Consider the following 16,735-nt stretch of genomic DNA (forward strand, 5'->3'; position numbering starts at 1 on the left):
ATTATTATTAATATGTTTCTACGGGATTTAGGTTTTTTATTTTTTATTTTTTTCAAATTCATTTGCTTCACCAATATCTATTCTTATTTTTTACAAAACATTTTTGAAGATGTATGTGGAAGTCTCATTCAATGACAAATTCAATCAACTTCAAATCCATTGAGTTAATGTTGGTCTTTGGTTTATGTGTTTAATCATCGACATTCCGCCATACCATCATAAGAACATAAGAAAATGCCATACTGGGTCAGACCAAGGATCCATCAAGTCCAGCATCCTGCATCCTGTTTCCAACAGTGGCTAATCCAGGCCATATGAACCTGGCAAGTACCCAAAAACTAAGTCTATTCCATGTTACCATTGCTAATGGCAGTGCCTATTCTCTAAGTGAGCTTAATAGCATGTAATGGACTTCTCCTCCAAGAACCATGGGGTGTATACCATCCGGTCCAGGTGATTTACTACTCTTCAGTTTGTCAATCAGGTCTACCACGTCTTCTAGGTTCACCGTGTTTCACTTAGCTTATCGTGAAGAATGTTGATTGTCCTCCCAACTTGGCCATATTTCAAAATATCCAAATTTCTTCTTCAGGGGAAACTATTACATGTCCTTCTTGTCTCAAATGTTCTTTTTCACTACGATGGATTTGAAGTTGATTGAATGGGTCATTGAATGAGACTTCCACATCCTTCTTCAAAACTTTTTTGTAAAAAAATTTGGTGAAGCAAATGAATTTGAAAAAAATAAAAAATGAAAAACCTAAATCCTGTAGAAACATATTGATAATAATATAGAGGGGGGGTTGATTGGGGATATTGTATGGTTATCCTCCCGGCATGCAACAAATGGGAAATCAATCTTTTATCATTATTTGAGCCTGCTTTCAAGTCTCCACTCTCTGCTCCCCCTTTAGCACCCTACTTCTCTCCCATTCACTTCTTCTCCTCTTATTCCTACTCCCTCTCCCTCTTGCTCTCACCCCCTGCCCCATCCCCCTTCTCTCCAGTCTCTCCTCCTTTCCCCTGCTCCCTCCACCATCCTCTCCCTTCAGTCTTTCTTGTCCTTGCTCCCACTCCCCACCCCCCTTTGCTCCTACATATACCCACCCCCTACAGGAAAAGGAAAGGCTTTGGGGGCCCAACATAATACTGTATCATGCTGGGGCCTCCAAGCCTTTGTTGTTTTTCTTGTGAGGGAGTGGCTAATTAGGTTGGGACCTCTGTACCTTCATTGTTGTTCTTGGGGGGGGGGGGGGTGTTATGTAACATAACATGCAGGAAGACATGCATTTCTGTTTCTAGTGCTCCAGTGTTGCACTGCATGCAGAGTCGGGCTTCTTTGGGTTACCATATTCGTTTTTGGTTATGTGAAGAATGCATATAAGAAACAATAACATTAATTATAAACATTGGGGGTAGAGTTGGGTGCCAATTTGCATAGCCCCCTCCCCTCTAATCCTGGTTTAGAAAACCTTAAAAAAATGCATTATAAAGTTTTGTTAAGTACAAGAAACAGTGTGGGAGGATGTTTTAAATAAATAGTTGAGGAGAAAAGCAGGCTTTCATTTTCCTGTGTGACAAGTGGTGACAGGTTCGTAAAAACTAAACAGACCCATAATGACAAGAACATTTTGATGCTGTCACGAGGCATGTTCTGCACTTCCTGCTCCTGACAGAAAGGTTAATACGTCAACCACTGCTGACTTCTTATTTGCCCCAATCAAAGAGGAAACCATCTTCCCGTGACACCTCCTTGCATCCTGGGTTCCTAACCTGTCCCCTCGTCTCTTTAGGTGTCACACAAACAGCAGTATTGTTTTTCTTGCAGACATCTGGAATGAAAAGTACTAGAACTCTAACCTGCTGTTCGGCCTGTCTAAAACTGGTGACAAAGTTGCAAGTGCTGAAAGTTGGCCACTGGATTCCCCAGAGCAGGATCTTGCAAAAACGGTATCCACCACCAGATCTGTAACAGTTAGTCATTGTAAAGCAGGGAGAAATGCTCCACAGAAATGCTATAATTTTTTTTATATTGATTTTTATTAAATGAGAAAGCAATACAGAAAAAACATGAGTTATTTAACAGAAACTCAATTGTAAAACCCACGATACAATTCCAAGAACAAAATAGCAATACAGCATTGCAACTCATCAATTTTCCTTTGTTGTTTTCCAAGTACCCAGCAAAACACGCTCACTTCACTATTCATCCCATTCACTCTCCAAACATACCCTCACCTTTCCATACCTCATATTATATGGAAGCAAAAATGTTAGCAAGAGCAGGCACTCTTTTAGGCAGTAGGCGTTAATCTACTTTTAATACCTTTTTCTACAATTCAAAATATCCCTTCAAACGCACGAAAGTCTTTTTTTTTCCAGTTTTTTCCTGCCTGTGGCGCATCGCCATTTTCCAGGAACCTAAAGAAGGGAGCTCATCACTATGCCAGCGGGACAAATCTTCTTTCTTTGCCAGTGTAAGTGATGTGGTAAAAATTAGTGTCCACTTTTTGGCGTCTTGATTTTTTTGTCGAATAAATACAAATAGAGGGCCAGGTACCTGCTGCTTTGAAGGATACCCCCATTTTGGGCCTGATGGACTCTCACATTGTCCGCGGGGAAATGTCGGGTGTGCAATCATTGGAAGAGGAGGCTGGAGAAGTGCTTGCCTCACCTCCGGACCTTTCCCTTTTTCTAATCCCCAATTGTGAGGACCCCACCAGCCAGTCCAGCTGCTTCAAGGGACCCGGATGTGTTGGTGGGGGCAGGGGGGCCGGAGCGCAAGCAGAAGATGCTGCTATCCTGCAACCCTGAGCAGGGCCAACACTTATCAGAAGTAACGGAGCAGAAGCCGGAGAGGACCTTGAATTTAGGTCCGCTGGCTCACCAACATTGGGGTTTTTCCATTGTGGGGCTGACAAGTTTTCCACCCTGGCTGCTGAGCCCTACAATTCAACTACATGATCATTTCTGATAAGACCCAAACAATTCACTTTGGAAACTATATGGGAGGCAATAAAAAAACTTGGAATTACATTTTTTCTTACAATTAAATCCTTTAAAATTGATGATAAATACACATGGGGTAAAAATATTAGAACTGGAAGCTGTCAATGCTTCTTTCTTACAAAAGAGTAAAGAAATTAAAGTGGAAATGCAAGCTGTTGGAACAACCCAGGAACTTTTAATTTAAAAAAAATCAGCTCTTACAAAATAAACTGGAGAATTTGGAAAATTTGTCTCGAGGGAAAAATCTACGTTTATAAATTTTCCCAAGTTACCCCATATACCAGCTAAAGACATGTTCAAGAAATATCTTATGGACATACTTAAAGTTCCTGAGCAAGCGATACCTCCCGTGGCTAAATCCTTTTATTTACTCTCTTTTAAAAAGGGAAATGAAGTTAAAGTGGGTCAGCAGGAAATGGAACCTTTGATACCATCAAACATTGACATTTCACAATGACTTTGGATAGTGTTTTGGAAAACTGTCATCTTTCGTTTTAGAACCTGCTCAAGATTGGGTATTGAGGTTATATTTTAAATACCACCTTGAATCTTTTCTTCAGCTTAATGTCCGAATCTACCCAGACGTCTCCAGAATAACTCAGAAGAAAAGGAAACAATTTCTGTTAATGAGGCCCAGGGTCCTACAAGTTGGGGCCTAGGTCCTTCAAGTTGGGGGCCTATTTATTTCTATAATTCCTCTGTAAATGTGTAGTAAAATAAGGTAATTTGTATGATTTCTAAGAACCATTTCAATTGTCTTCATTTCTTTGTGATAAAGTGGTTCAGCAACCAGACGGTGTTAGATCCCCTCTCTCTGAACCCCCTACGGTTGGCGAGTGTCCTCTTTAATTATAATTCCCCTTGTTATCACTGCTATTTCTTCTTATTCTTTTTGAGATTATTTCTTGGAATTGTTGTTGCGGTCTCGGTCGCCACGCTGGCGCCCGAGACCTTACCTTCTTCCCGGGTCTCGGGCAGCTGCCGCGTTCCGCGGCCTCAGGACCCCGGTCACGGCGTTCTCAGCCGTTCCGGTCCCCCGCGGGCCTGCAGGGTCTTCGGCCGCCATGCTCCGGTCCCCACGCTGCCACTGGCGTGCTCTCGCAGCCAGCCCCGCCCCCAGGCGCGCGCGCGCGACTGGTCTCTGCTTTTAAAGCAACCAGCGCGGGAAAGCCCGGCTCCTCCCTCCTCTGACGTCAGACGCTGCAGGGCTATTTAAGCTCTGCAGTTCCTTCCTTTCTTTGCCTTGCAACGAGGTTCTCTACTTCCGGTAGTTCTTAGTTGCACTCCTGCTTTACCTGCCTGCTACCAGCCTTGACCTCTGATTGCCTGACTCCGTTTGCCTGCTACCAGCCTTGACCTCTGATTGCCTGACTCCGTTTGCCTGCTACCAGCCTTGACCTCTGATTGCCTGACTCCGTTTGCCTGCTACCAGCCTTGACCTCTGATTGCCTGACTCCGTTTGCCTGCTACCAGCCTTGACCTCTGATTGCCTGACTCCGTTTGCCTGCTACCAGCCTTGACCTCTGATTGCCTGACTCCGTTTGCCTGCTACCAGCCAAGACCTCTGATTGCCTGACTCCGCTTGCCTGCTACCAGCCAAGACCTCCGATTGCCTGACTCCGCTTGCCTGCTTCCTGCCTTGACTCCGGTTCGTATTTGACCTGCTTGTCTTCAACCTGCCTAGACTTCGGATTGTGACCCCGACTTCTGCCAGCTTGTTGTCTGCCCAGACTCCAGTCCGGATTCCACTCCTGGGTTTCTTCGCTCTCACCTAAGTCCCAGCGGTCCGGGCCCCTATGGGCTCCTCCTGGGGGGGCTTCGGGCTTCCAGGGCGAAGTCTCCTAAGTCCTAGCAACCCGGGCTCCCACAGCTTCTCTGGAGGAGTCTCGGGTTTCCAGGTGAAGATTCTTTTGCCCAGTGGGAGTTCTGCCTACCGACTGCTCCTTCGGGCCGGTCGGCTCAAGGATCCACATCCGGACTTTCTCCAGCTCAACAGTTTGCAAGGCCTATGGATCCGGCAGACCTCGCCGGGCTTCAGGCCATCCCGGGGTTGGCCCAGCGGTTGGTGCAGCAACAGCAAGTCCTGGATTCTCTGGCTGCTACTGTAGAGCGGCTGGCGTCGCGCATGGATACCGACCCTCCCGCGCCTGTTCCAGTACCGGCACCGGCTCCTGCACCACTGGTAACCCTCCAGACCCCTACGCAGCTTCCAGCGCCCTCTCGCTATGCCGGGGATCCCAAGGCATGTCGAGGGTTCTTAAATCAATGTTATGTGCGCTTTGCTCTACTGCCTAACCAGTTCCCTACTGATGGCACCAAGGTGGCGTACATTTTTTCCCTTCTGGACGGGCGGGCCCTGAATTGGGCTTCTCCCATGTGGGAGAATAATGATCCTGCATTGGGGGACTTGAATCGCTTTGTGGAGGAGTTCAAAGCAGCCTTTGATGAGCCGGCCCGACAGGCTTCAGCTACTTCAGAGTTACTTCAGCTCCGGCATGGCTCACGGACTTTAGCAGACTACGCTCTGGATTTTCGCACCCTCGCCCACGAGGTAGGCTGGCAGGATGAGGCTCTCCGAGGCGTGTTCCTGGAGGGTTTAGCCGGTCGTATTAAGGACGAGCTAGCGGCTCGGGACCTGCCGGAGACCCTGAGTTCCCTGATTGACTTAGCGGGTCGAATCGATCGACGTTTGCAGCAGAGGGCGAAAGAGGGGCGTCCTTTCCGGCGTTCGACGTCCGTGACTCCCAGGTCCTCCAATTCGAGTTCGAGTTCGGGGTCGCGTGGAACTACCTCTTCTCCTGCAACTGCCTCCGACGAGCCCATGCAAGTGGGTCGTTCGTCACTATCGCCCGAGGAAAGGCAGCGACGCCGGGACTTGAGACTTTGCCTGTACTGTGGAGGGAAGGGCCACTATCTTGCCCAATGTAAGGAACGGGCGGAAAACTCCCGCGCCTAGGTGTAAAAGAGGAGTGTCCCCTAGGCTCCTCAATGCACCATGCCGGTAACTCTGGAATATCCAGGTGGTTCCTTCCTCACGCAAGCCCTAATTGACTCCGGGGCTGGAGGCAACTTCATTACCAAGGAACTGGTGCAACAGTTGAATCTCCCTACGCGTCCTAGGACTCCTGCCTTGCGGATAACCTCTATTCAGGGTACTCCTCTATCAGGCTGCATCTCCACCGAGACCGTTCCGTTCATTTTGCAGACGGGCTTGTTGCACACAGAGGAGATCTCCTTGCTAGTGTTGGAGAGAGCAGTACACCCGGTGGTCCTCGGGTTACCCTGGCTTCAGAAACACTCTCCTGTGATTCGCTGGAAAGATTTTCAGATTACCCAGTGGAGTTCGGAGTGTTTCCAATCCTGCCTCCAAGCGAAAAAATGCCAACGGATTCCGCTGGCCCACACCGTACCGGCATTACCGGCTCCGTATGCTGACTTTCATGATGTCTTTTCCAGGGAAAAAGCGGAATTGTTGCCGCAACACCGACCTTTTGACTGTGCAATAGAGTTGCTTCCAGGTACTACTCCCCCTCGGGGACGAGTGTATCCTTTGTCTCAGCCAGAGACTCGGGCCATGTCCGCATATATCACCGAGAATCTGGCTAAGGGCTTCATACGCCCTTCCAAGTCTCCCGCCGGAGCAGGTTTCTTTTTTGTTGCCAAAAAAGATGGAGGCCTGCGGCCTTGCATTGATTACCGTGGTCTCAATGCTATCACCAAGAAGAACCGGTACCCGCTTCCCCTCATTCTGGAGTTGTTGGACAGACTCCAAGGAGCCCAAGTCTTCACGAAATTGGACCTCCGCGGCGCATATAATCTGGTTCGTATCCGCCCCGGGGACGAATGGAAGACGGCGTTCAACACCCGGGACGGCCATTATGAATATCTAGTAATGCCGTTTGGACTGTGCAACGCTCCCGCTGTCTTCCAGCACTTGATGAATGAGATTCTGCGTGACTTATTGCATTCCTGCGTAATCGTTTACTTGGACGACGTTCTCATACACTCCCCGGATCTTGCCTCCCATCGGCAACATGTGAGACAAGTACTCCAGATTCTGCGAGACCACCATTTGTACGCTAAGTTCGAAAAATGTCTTTTTGAACAGGAGTTGTTACCCTTCCTCGGGTTTATAGTATCGTCTACAGGATTCCGGATGGACCCCAGCAAGATATCCGCCATCAGGAAGTGGCCCCGACCTGAGGGGTTGAAAGCCTTACAACGCTTTTTGGGGTTTCCCAATTTCTATAGACACTTTATTCCTCAGTACTCCCGCTTGGTGGCACCTTTAACCGCGCTAACTCGGAAAGGGGCAAACGCTCGCCTTTGGCCTGAGGGAGCTTGTGAGGCTTTCCAATTGTTAAAGGAGGCGTTCCTCCAGGATACCTGTCTATGCCACCCGGATCCAACACGGCCATTCTTTGTCGAAGTCGATGCCTCCAACATTGCTGTGGGAGCGGTCCTCTCACAAGTCTCTAAATCCGGCCATCTCCTACCCTGCTCCTATTTTTCTAAGAAGTTCTCCTCGGCCGAGTGCAATTATGGTATTGGAGACAAGGAGTTGTTGGCGGTCAAGCTTGCGCTGGAAGAATGGAGACAGTGGTTGGAGGGCTCCCTCTATCCGGTTATAATTTATACAGACCACAAGAATCTGGAGTTCCTTAACCAAGCCCAACGTCTTAATCCTCGACAAGCACGATGGTCCCTTTTCTTTAACCGCTTTAATTTCATTCTGAAATACCGACCCGCATTGAAGAATGTACGAGCTGACGCCCTCTCCCGTTATGAACTTCAAGAGGAGAAGGAAGACCTCCCTCAACACATTATAGATCCTGCAAAAATCCAGTTAGCTAACACCACTGTTTCCACCCTAGGACGAGTGGTGGTTTCCCACAAGGATCGCAGAAAGGTGTTAGCGTGGGCCCATGACTCGCTTTCAGGAGGTCACGCCGGCAGGGAGAGGACGCTCGACCTGCTTAGCCGCTATTATTGGTGGCCTCGACTGAGACAAGATGTCCGAGTATATGTTGACTCTTGCCCAGTATGTGCCCAACAAAAACCGCCTTGTGGTCGGCCCTGGGGCCTCCTGCAGCCACTGCCTATTCCTGTGGAACCATGGTCCCACATAGCTACGGACTTTGTAGTGGATCTACCTCCCTCGGAAGGCAATACGGTGATTTGGGTAATGGTAGACCGTTTCTCTAAAATGATTCGCCTGGTACCCTTGCCTAAGCTGCCCTCTGCACCTGAACTCGCACTCCTGTTTACTACTCACGTCTTCCGGGCTCACGGTCTACCACAGAGTATCGTTTCAGATCGTGGGTCACAATTTACGGCTCATTTTTGGCGTGCCCTTTGCAAAAAATTTGGGGTCCAATTAAATTTATCCACGGCCTTTCACCCCCAAACTAATGGTCAGACGGAGCGAACGAACCGCACTCTCAAAGCCTTTCTTCGCAGTTTTATCTCCGAAAAAGGGAATAACTGGACTGCTCTCCTACCTTGGGCCGAGTTCGCCTACAACAACCATACCCATGCTGCTACTGGACAAACCCCTTTCCAGATTGTTTATGGACGTCACCCAAGGCCTCCTTTGCCGCTTCCGATTTCCATTCCTTCACCTGCTGCCTTAACCACGGCGCAGCAAGTACATCATCTCTGGAAGAGAATTCAACTCAAACTGACCACCGCAGCAAAGAGGTCACAGCAGTATACCAATCGTCATCGACGGCCAGCGCCAGTTTTCCTGCCTGGTACCAAGGTGTGGTTAAGCACCCGGAACCTCCAACTACCTAACCGTTCTCGTAAGTTGGCCCCTCGATACTGTGGGCCTTTTCAGATTGCAGAGCGTATTGGTACCGTTTCCTACAGACTTCGCCTTCCGTCTTCACTTCGCATCCACAACGTGTTCCACGTCTCGTTGCTGAAACCGGTGGTACTGTCCCGGTACCATCACCCCTCCACGGATGCGCTATCCTCCCCTACATCTACAGAGCCTACGTATCAGGTACGAGAAGTCTTGGACGTGCGCTTCCATGCCCGTCGCTGGGAATACCTACTGGCTTGGGAGGGGTGTGGCTCCGAGGAGGACTCTTTGGAACCAGCTCGGAACATCTTGGACAAATCCTTGCTCACTCAATTTCATCTGGACCATCCCGGAAAACCTGGCCCTCGGCGGAGGGGGCGTAAGAGGGGGGGTACTGTTGCGGTCTCGGTCGCCACGCTGGCGCCCGAGGCCTTACCTTCTTCCCGGGTCTCGGGCAGCTGCCGCGTTCCGCGGCCTCAGGACCCCGGTCACGGCGTTCTCAGCCGTTCCGGTCCCCCGCGGGCCTGCAGGGTCTTCGGCCGCCATGCTCCGGTCCCCACGCTGCCGCTGGCGTGCTCTCGCGGCCAGCCCCGCCCCCAGGCGCGCGCGACTGGTCTCTGCTTTTAAAGCAACCAGCGCGGGAAAGCCCGGCTCCTCCCTCCTCTGACGTCAGACGCTGCAGGGCTATTTAAGCTCTGCAGTTCCTTCCTTTCTTTGCCTTGCAACGAGGTTCTCTACTTCCGGTAGTTCTTAGTTGCACTCCTGCTTTACCTGCCTGCTACCAGCCTTGACCTCTGATTGCCTGACTCCGTTTGCCTGCTACCAGCCTTGACCTCTGATTGCCTGACTCCGTTTGCCTGCTACCAGCCTTGACCTCTGATTGCCTGACTCCGTTTGCCTGCTACCAGCCTAGACCTCCGATTGCCTGACTCCGCTTGCCTGCTTCCTGCCTTGACTCCGGTTCGTATTTGACCTGCTTGTCTTCAACCTGCCTAGACTTCGGATTGTGACCCCGACTTCTGCCAGCTTGTTGTCTGCCCAGACTCCAGTCCGGATTCCACTCCTGGGTTTCTTCGCTCTCACCTAAGTCCCAGCGGTCCGGGCCCCTACGGGCTCCTCCTGGGGGGGCTTCGGGCTTCCAGGGCGAAGTCTCCTAAGTCCTAGCAACCCGGGCTCCCACAGCTTCTCTGGAGGAGTCTCGGGTTTCCAGGTGAAGATTCTTTTGCCCAGTGGGAGTTCTGCCTACCGACTGCTCCTTCGGGCGGGTCGGCTCAAGGATCCACATCCGGACTTTCTCCAGCTCAACAATTGTGTAAAAGGATTTCTCTTACTGTGGACTTTACAGACATAAGAAATATTATTACCTTTTGTATGTTTTTGACTTCAGTGTTTCAATTCACTCTTATTTCCTTTTCCATGCAAGATTTTTTTTTCTTTCTTGCAATTCAATTAAATTGCATAAATAAAAAATGAAAAAAAATAATTGAAATTAATTTCTGTTGAGGTGCCTTATGATAATATTTGTGGCTTTTGAATCTTTTCAGGCAAAAAGACTAGTTGCTGATGTCCTCCAAAGTGGTCAGTATTGGTGTAATCATTTTTTGTTTCTTTCTGAGAATTTTGTCATAGGAGATTTGAATTGAATTAGGATATTCTTGACTGATAATAACATTCCAGATTGCAGAACAAGGTTAACAAATATATTACTCTTCTGTGAGTACAGGAACTTGTTCCACATAAAAAAATAGTCTGTCCTAGTTAATGTCTAACGTTGTTTAATAATTAGAATTCTGTGGCAGTTTCTTCATTCATGTCATTATGGTAGCTCAGTTATATTATTTTAATATGTTACTATATGTCTATATCTTCCATTTGTGCTCCGCAGCATAGAAGAAGTTTTGATCCAGTTGCTAGCATTCAGCAACACACTGAAGTATTGCTGTAAGTATTGCTCCTCTCTCTGCTACCATCTAAAGACTTTTAAAAGTATAATGATTTAAAGGGCATCCTCAAGATAGCTTTATGTATTGCAGATGAGTGTATAATATAGTCCACACATTAAGATGAAGGAATTCGAGCAAGTTGTTTCCCTGAAGAAGGAGTGCATTCTCCGAAACATTGCAGTGTTGAACAGCAAAAAGGCTCGACAACATAAGTGGACCAAAAAGTAGACTCAAAGCAGATAAGTATGTTAGCTTGTACTCAAGCATCAAAGCATCTACAGAAAAACCCATAGAGTGACTGATGATTATAAAGCCCTAGTGCTTATACAGAGCTTTCACAAAAAAGCCTTTGAAGCCTGTTGTACTATATGATGGTCACCCTATTTAACAAGGTTTAATGCTCTATATTGTCAGTAGCAAGATATAATAATAGTACTATATGTTCCATGACACACCATGGTGGGCATGGCAAACACACACATGAACAGAAAGGGGCCTGAATCCAGCAGCTTCTGACAGGCTTTAGTACACTTCACACCATACATTGCATGCTAGACTCACACGCTCACACAAAAAGTCATAACAACAGACCTCTGGTGTTGCTCTGGAGGTGGACCCTTGGCCCGAGGTGGGGTTGACGCTACCCGCAGTGAAAGCCCTATGGGTCCCCACCATCGGGAGGCGGAGCTGGCTGAGCGACGGAGGCCGACTGGGGCTTCGCCAATACCATCCCACGTTCCCCGCAGGTTGAGCCCTTGGGTGCCGGGGTCGGCTGGTCTTAGGCGGGCCTAAGTAGATGAGGTGGTAATCAGCCAGGACCAGCAGAGGTAATAGGAAGGCCAAAGCAGGTCCTGACGAGGCAGGGATCCAGAGACCTGAGCACCAAAGGGCATCAGAGACGAAGACAGGTGGCGCCCGAGTAATAGTAGGCCAAAGCCTGAAACGCCAAGTCCAGGGAGATACCAGAAGATGTAGTAGAGAGCAGGCTGGCGTCAGGGCAGGCAGCAGACGTGGAAGGGCAAGCAAGGGTCAAAACCAGAAGTCAGTCCAAGCGTGATCAGACATAGCGAGGGTCCAAGCGTGGTCAAAGCGTAGTGAGGTTCAAAGCCAGAAGTCGGTCCAAGCGTGGTCAAAGCATAGCAAATGTCAAAGCCAAAAGTTGGTCCAAGCGTGGTCAAAGCATAGCAAGGGTCAAAGCCAGAAGTCAGTCCAACAAGGCAAGGAAGGGACCGGGTACGGAACAGGAACCAGGAACGTAGACAAGATCAGGAACCAGGAACGAGCAGCAAGCACATGGCAAGCATGGAGACCTGTTGCCAAGGCAGGGAACAAGTGGTGGGTCCTGCCTTATATAACAGGGCCCGGCGATATCATCATCCAGGGCTGTGGGTTGGATTCCTGTCGCGGCCCCTTTAAAATCCAGCAAGGCGCGCGCATGCCTAGAGGGCAGCAATGCGCTGGACGGCGGCGTCTCCCTGTGGCACACGTGGGGAGACCCGCTGAGAGGCAGAGAGGTCCGAGGTGGAGCCGGGGACGGCAGAGGAGGCTCGGGTGCGTAGGCAGCTGCCCACAGCCTCAAGGGAGAATGGACCAGGACTGGGAGCTGGGCGCCGAGGGTAAGAGGGCCCGGACGCAGGCCTGCCGCAGATGGGACACGCAACATCTAGACAATGGATATTTATTATATGTGCCAGTTATGAGCACAATACATGAAGAAATGTTTTATATATATATATATATATATATATATATATATACATACATACATACATACAGGTAATAAGAAAAATAGTACAATATAACACGTCCTTTAGATATCTTATTTGTATAGCCTCTGAGTGCTTCGGGGGAGGGGGCACCTTTCCCTTCTCCTGAACTCCACAGAGCAGCTTTTTGCCACAATGCACAATGAACATGTCACCAGCAAGAAGCTATTGTTCATTTTTTTCAGGGACATGTTAACCTTTAACCTGGCTGTAGCTGTGCCAGAGATAAATTATATCTTTAATCTGAGGCTTATGCCTCTGTGTATTCCACAGTTGCTGCAGTCGTGTGAGTTGTGTCATGTGAGAATTCTGAGTTCACTAAAGGGTATTCGGACTTATGCTAAGTAATGCTATTATACTATAGTTTAGAAATTTCTCATATACTACATATCATATAAATAAAAATTCTTATGCTCTTTTTTAGGTCTCAAGTATTTTGATCATCTTCTGATACCTTGTTTGATAAAATAATCAAGCAGTGGGATGGACATGAAAGGGTGGCCATCTCAGCTTAGAGCACTTCAAACTCTCACAGTACACTGCAGGCAACAACGTCACACAGCACAGTGCTGGAAGAGGAATATATGAACATCAGGCACAGAAAAAGAAAACAATGGAGACAGTGATTGTTTTGGTATTTGATGTAGGAATTCGTGAGATTTTGAAATAGATGATCACGGGTGCCTGCTGAGAACAGAAAATAGTCCATAAAACTGAGAAATACTGTTATACTGTATGTATTTACTTCTTTCAATGTCTGTATACCATGAAACAGCACCTTCCCTGTATGTACCCAGATCAGTCCAGACTCCTGGGTTTTGCCTCCCCTCCAGCAGATGGAGACAGAGAAGTTTTGACGGACTCTGCCATAAATACCAGGATGCCACCTACAGTCCGTCAGTATTACTCTGTCTCCAGCAGATGGTGGATGAAAATCCTACAGTCTGTGACATTACTTAGGGTTGGCTTAGGGTTAATTCTAGCCTAGTCAGTTTTAAGGTGAAGAGGTACTTTGTCCTAGGTAACAAAAAAAAACCAAACAAACGAGATTAAAAGTTAGGCTTCAGGAGAGTCTTCTGCCTCTCAAGGGGTTGCTAGGTCCTGAGGGGACCATCCCCCCCTGGTTGCAGAGGCCACTGACATGCGGGGTTGAGAACCCTATTTCCAGCGTACTAAAGTACTGGGGGTGATACCGGGGAGCCCAGCTCACTCCCCCAGTAGGATTGGAACTAGAGGCTTTGCGGCAAGTAAAAAAGTTTTATTTTTTAAATTGTGCCTGTTTCTCTATCGGGGCTCTCCTTTCCCTCCGTTCGCTTTGGGCTTCCCTCGCTCCGTTTCGCCGCATTGTCATTGGGTTGTGCTGGGGGAAAGTTTGGCGGTTTCCTTATTTAGCGATGCCGAGGAGAGCCGTGTGTGCAGCTTGTGGCGCTGCATGCAGCTGTCAAGGTTCGACCTTTGTTCCTCTTGCCTCTCAGGAGGAGAAGGAGCCTCCACAACCCGTCCGAGGGTCCTTATGCGGGTCCAGACTGTCTCCGGAGCTTTTGGGAAGCTGCCGCCCCTGACTCTCAGCCCGTTCCCGCTGAGCACGGGATCAGGCGCCATTTTGGATTCGCCCGCGGCAGTCAGCGCGGCAGCGAATGCAGTGGGGGGGGGGGGGGGAGGAAATCTCCCGCCGTAGTTATCCCTGCAAAAGACAGTCCCCTGAGGGGGGGGGGGGGGACTCAAGAGGGCCTGGTCCACATGGCTTGGGGGATATCCTGGCAGGGGATACTGATGATTATTCCTCGGATTCATCCTTTACATCAGACTTTGTGCTGTTGATGCACAGAGCCTTCAAAGCCAGGAAAGCAGGTAAAAAGAGGGGGTTACATAGCTTGGGCTTGTCAGACCCTGAGACCAGCCCAAGAAAAAGGTTAAGCTTGTTGAGGAGGCGGGTCGCCCTCAGGTGCAAAAGCCTTTAAGGTTTGGGACACCTCAGGCTGTTTCGGATTTTTCTTCAGACTCTGAAGAGCAGGAGGATCCGCAGTTACCTTCCCAGCCCCCGAGGGGGGTGGAGGGGGAAACAGGTCCAGCACAGAGAGGTCAGCCGGGATCTCATGGAGCAGATGGCAACGATCCTAAGGTGGTCAGGCTTTTTCGTAGGGACGAGTTGGGCCCTCTCATCCCTTCCATTCTTCGTGAACTGGGTATTGAGACTCCCCAGGAAGAGTCCCGGCTGGGGGCTACGGACCTGGTCATGTTGGGCTTACGGGGACCATCTTCCTCTTTTCCTTTTTGCTTTTCAGCCACCGATTTACTCTTCAGGGAGTGGGATACCCCGGACTTGAGGCTGAAGGAAGCCAAAGCTATGGATAAGCTGTATCCTATACCAGAGGAGGCTTTAGAGCTTCTTCAGCTCCCCAAAGTGGATTCGGCAGTTTCGGCTGTTACAAAAAAAACCACCATTCCGGTTACCGGCACAACTACCCTCAAGGACTTGCAGGATCGCAAGCTGGAAATTCAACTCAAGAAGATTTTCGAAGTCTCAGCGCTTGGGGTTCGCGCGGCTATGTGTAGCAATTTTGCTTTGTGAGAAGGCCTTCGCTGGGTTCAGCAGCTGCTGGCCAACAAAGCATTGGCGGAGGAGGAAACCCTCCAGGCGGGGCGCCTGAAGTCTGTCAGTACTTATAGTGCCGATGCTTTCCATGATTTACTCCGCACTTCAGCCAGAACCATGGTTTCCGCTGTTTCAGCGCGTTGTCTGTTGTGGTTGCCCAACTGGGCAGCAGATGTCTCTTCTAAGTCCCAGTTGGGTTCCCTGCCTTTCAAGGGCAAATTGCTCTTTGGCAAGGAGTTGTAGGATCTGATACAATCACTCAGGGAGAACAGGCCAAGGTCTAGAGGGTCTTTTGTGTCCAGATCTCGGTTTCGTGGGGGTTGAAGATCTCGGACATCTCAACCGCCCACCTCCTCTTTTCGTCAAAACTCCAACAGACAACAGTCATGGCTTCAGTCCTTTCACGGCCGATGGTTCGGTAGACCTGGTAACACCCAGTCCGCGCCAGCTGGAATGCCTTCACAATGATGGGCAGCTGGTCCACTCTTCAGTACTGGTGATAGGGGGCAGGCTGTCTCTGTTTTACGAGGAGTGGGCCAAACTCACGACAGACCAGTGGGTCCTATCTGTGATAAGACACAGCTACGCATTAGATTTTGCACAACGGCTGCACCCTCAGTTTCTAGTCTCTCCCTGCGGCTATGCAACCAAGCGCTGGGCGGTATAGGAGACTCTTCAGCGTCTTCTCGATCTCGGAGCCATTGTCCCTGTTCCTCCGGTAGAACATCGATGAGGTCGCTACTCCATTTACTTTGTGGTTCCAAAAAAGGAGGGAACCTTCCGGCCCATTCTCAATTTAAAGCAGGTCGTTTTCTTCGGATTCCACGCTTCCACATGGAGACATTACGGTCAGTGATTGCTTCAGTGCGGCAGGGGGAGTTTCTAGCATCCCAGGATCTAATGGAGGCATATTTACACGTCAGAATCAGAGCCGATCACCAGAAGTTCCTGCACTTTTCCGTTCTGGGGCAGGATTACCAGTTTCAGGCTCTGCCTTTTGGTCTTATCACTGCGCCCAGAATGTTTACTAAGAACATGGTGGTAGTTGCTGCACAACTATGCAGGGAAGATTATTTGGTGCATCCGTATTTGGACGACTGGCTGATTTGTGCGGAGTCAGAGGCGCTTTGCTAGTAGGCGATAGACTGGGTACTTTAACTGCTGGGTGCACTCGGTTGGGTGGTCAACCGGTCCAAGAGTCATCTTCTTCCCTCCCAATCCCTGGAGTATTTGGGAGCTTTGTTTGACACCCAATGGGGCAGAGTCTTCCTCACGGCAGACTGTATTGTCAAATTACAAGGACAGGTAAGAGCCTTTTGACCAAATATCCCCCGAAGGTTTGGGATTATTTGCAAGTTCTGGGGTCCATGACTTCGACCCTGGAGCTGGTTCCATGAGCTTTTGTTCACATGTGGCCATTACAATTGGCCTTGCTTTCTCGCTGGAATCTGGTTTCCGAACAATTTCATCTGCTGTTACCATTGCCAGGTGCAGCCAGGGCCAGTTTGGACTGGTGGCTCCTTTCGGACAACTTGAGCCGTGGCGTCCCCTTGGTTGTCCCAGACTGGACGGTGGTGACTACAGATGCCAGCCTTTCTGATTGGGGAGCAGTTTG

General features: G+C 49.3%; 1 long non-coding RNA gene across 3 annotated transcripts in view; it reads left to right on the forward strand.

The window, feature by feature from the left end:
• LOC115090846 overlaps window positions 1–13,315 on the forward strand; it is a 52,934-nt gene extending 39,619 nt beyond the window's left edge. For 2 of the 3 annotated variants that reach the window (XR_003856529.1, XR_003856531.1), the window contains exons 4-8: window positions 1,829–1,950; window positions 10,360–10,393; window positions 10,701–10,756; window positions 10,849–11,001; window positions 12,949–13,315. This is a non-coding gene — a long non-coding RNA (uncharacterized LOC115090846). The remainder of the gene's footprint in view (window positions 1–1,828; window positions 1,951–10,359; window positions 10,394–10,700; window positions 10,757–10,848; window positions 11,002–12,948) is intronic. The other variant, XR_003856530.1, reaches the window with a different exon arrangement.
• Window positions 13,316–16,735: the final 3,420 nt, after the last annotated feature.

This window comes from Rhinatrema bivittatum, chromosome 4 (assembly GCF_901001135.1).
Source record: "Rhinatrema bivittatum chromosome 4, aRhiBiv1.1, whole genome shotgun sequence".
Lineage (NCBI taxonomy): Eukaryota > Metazoa > Chordata > Amphibia > Gymnophiona > Rhinatrematidae > Rhinatrema > Rhinatrema bivittatum.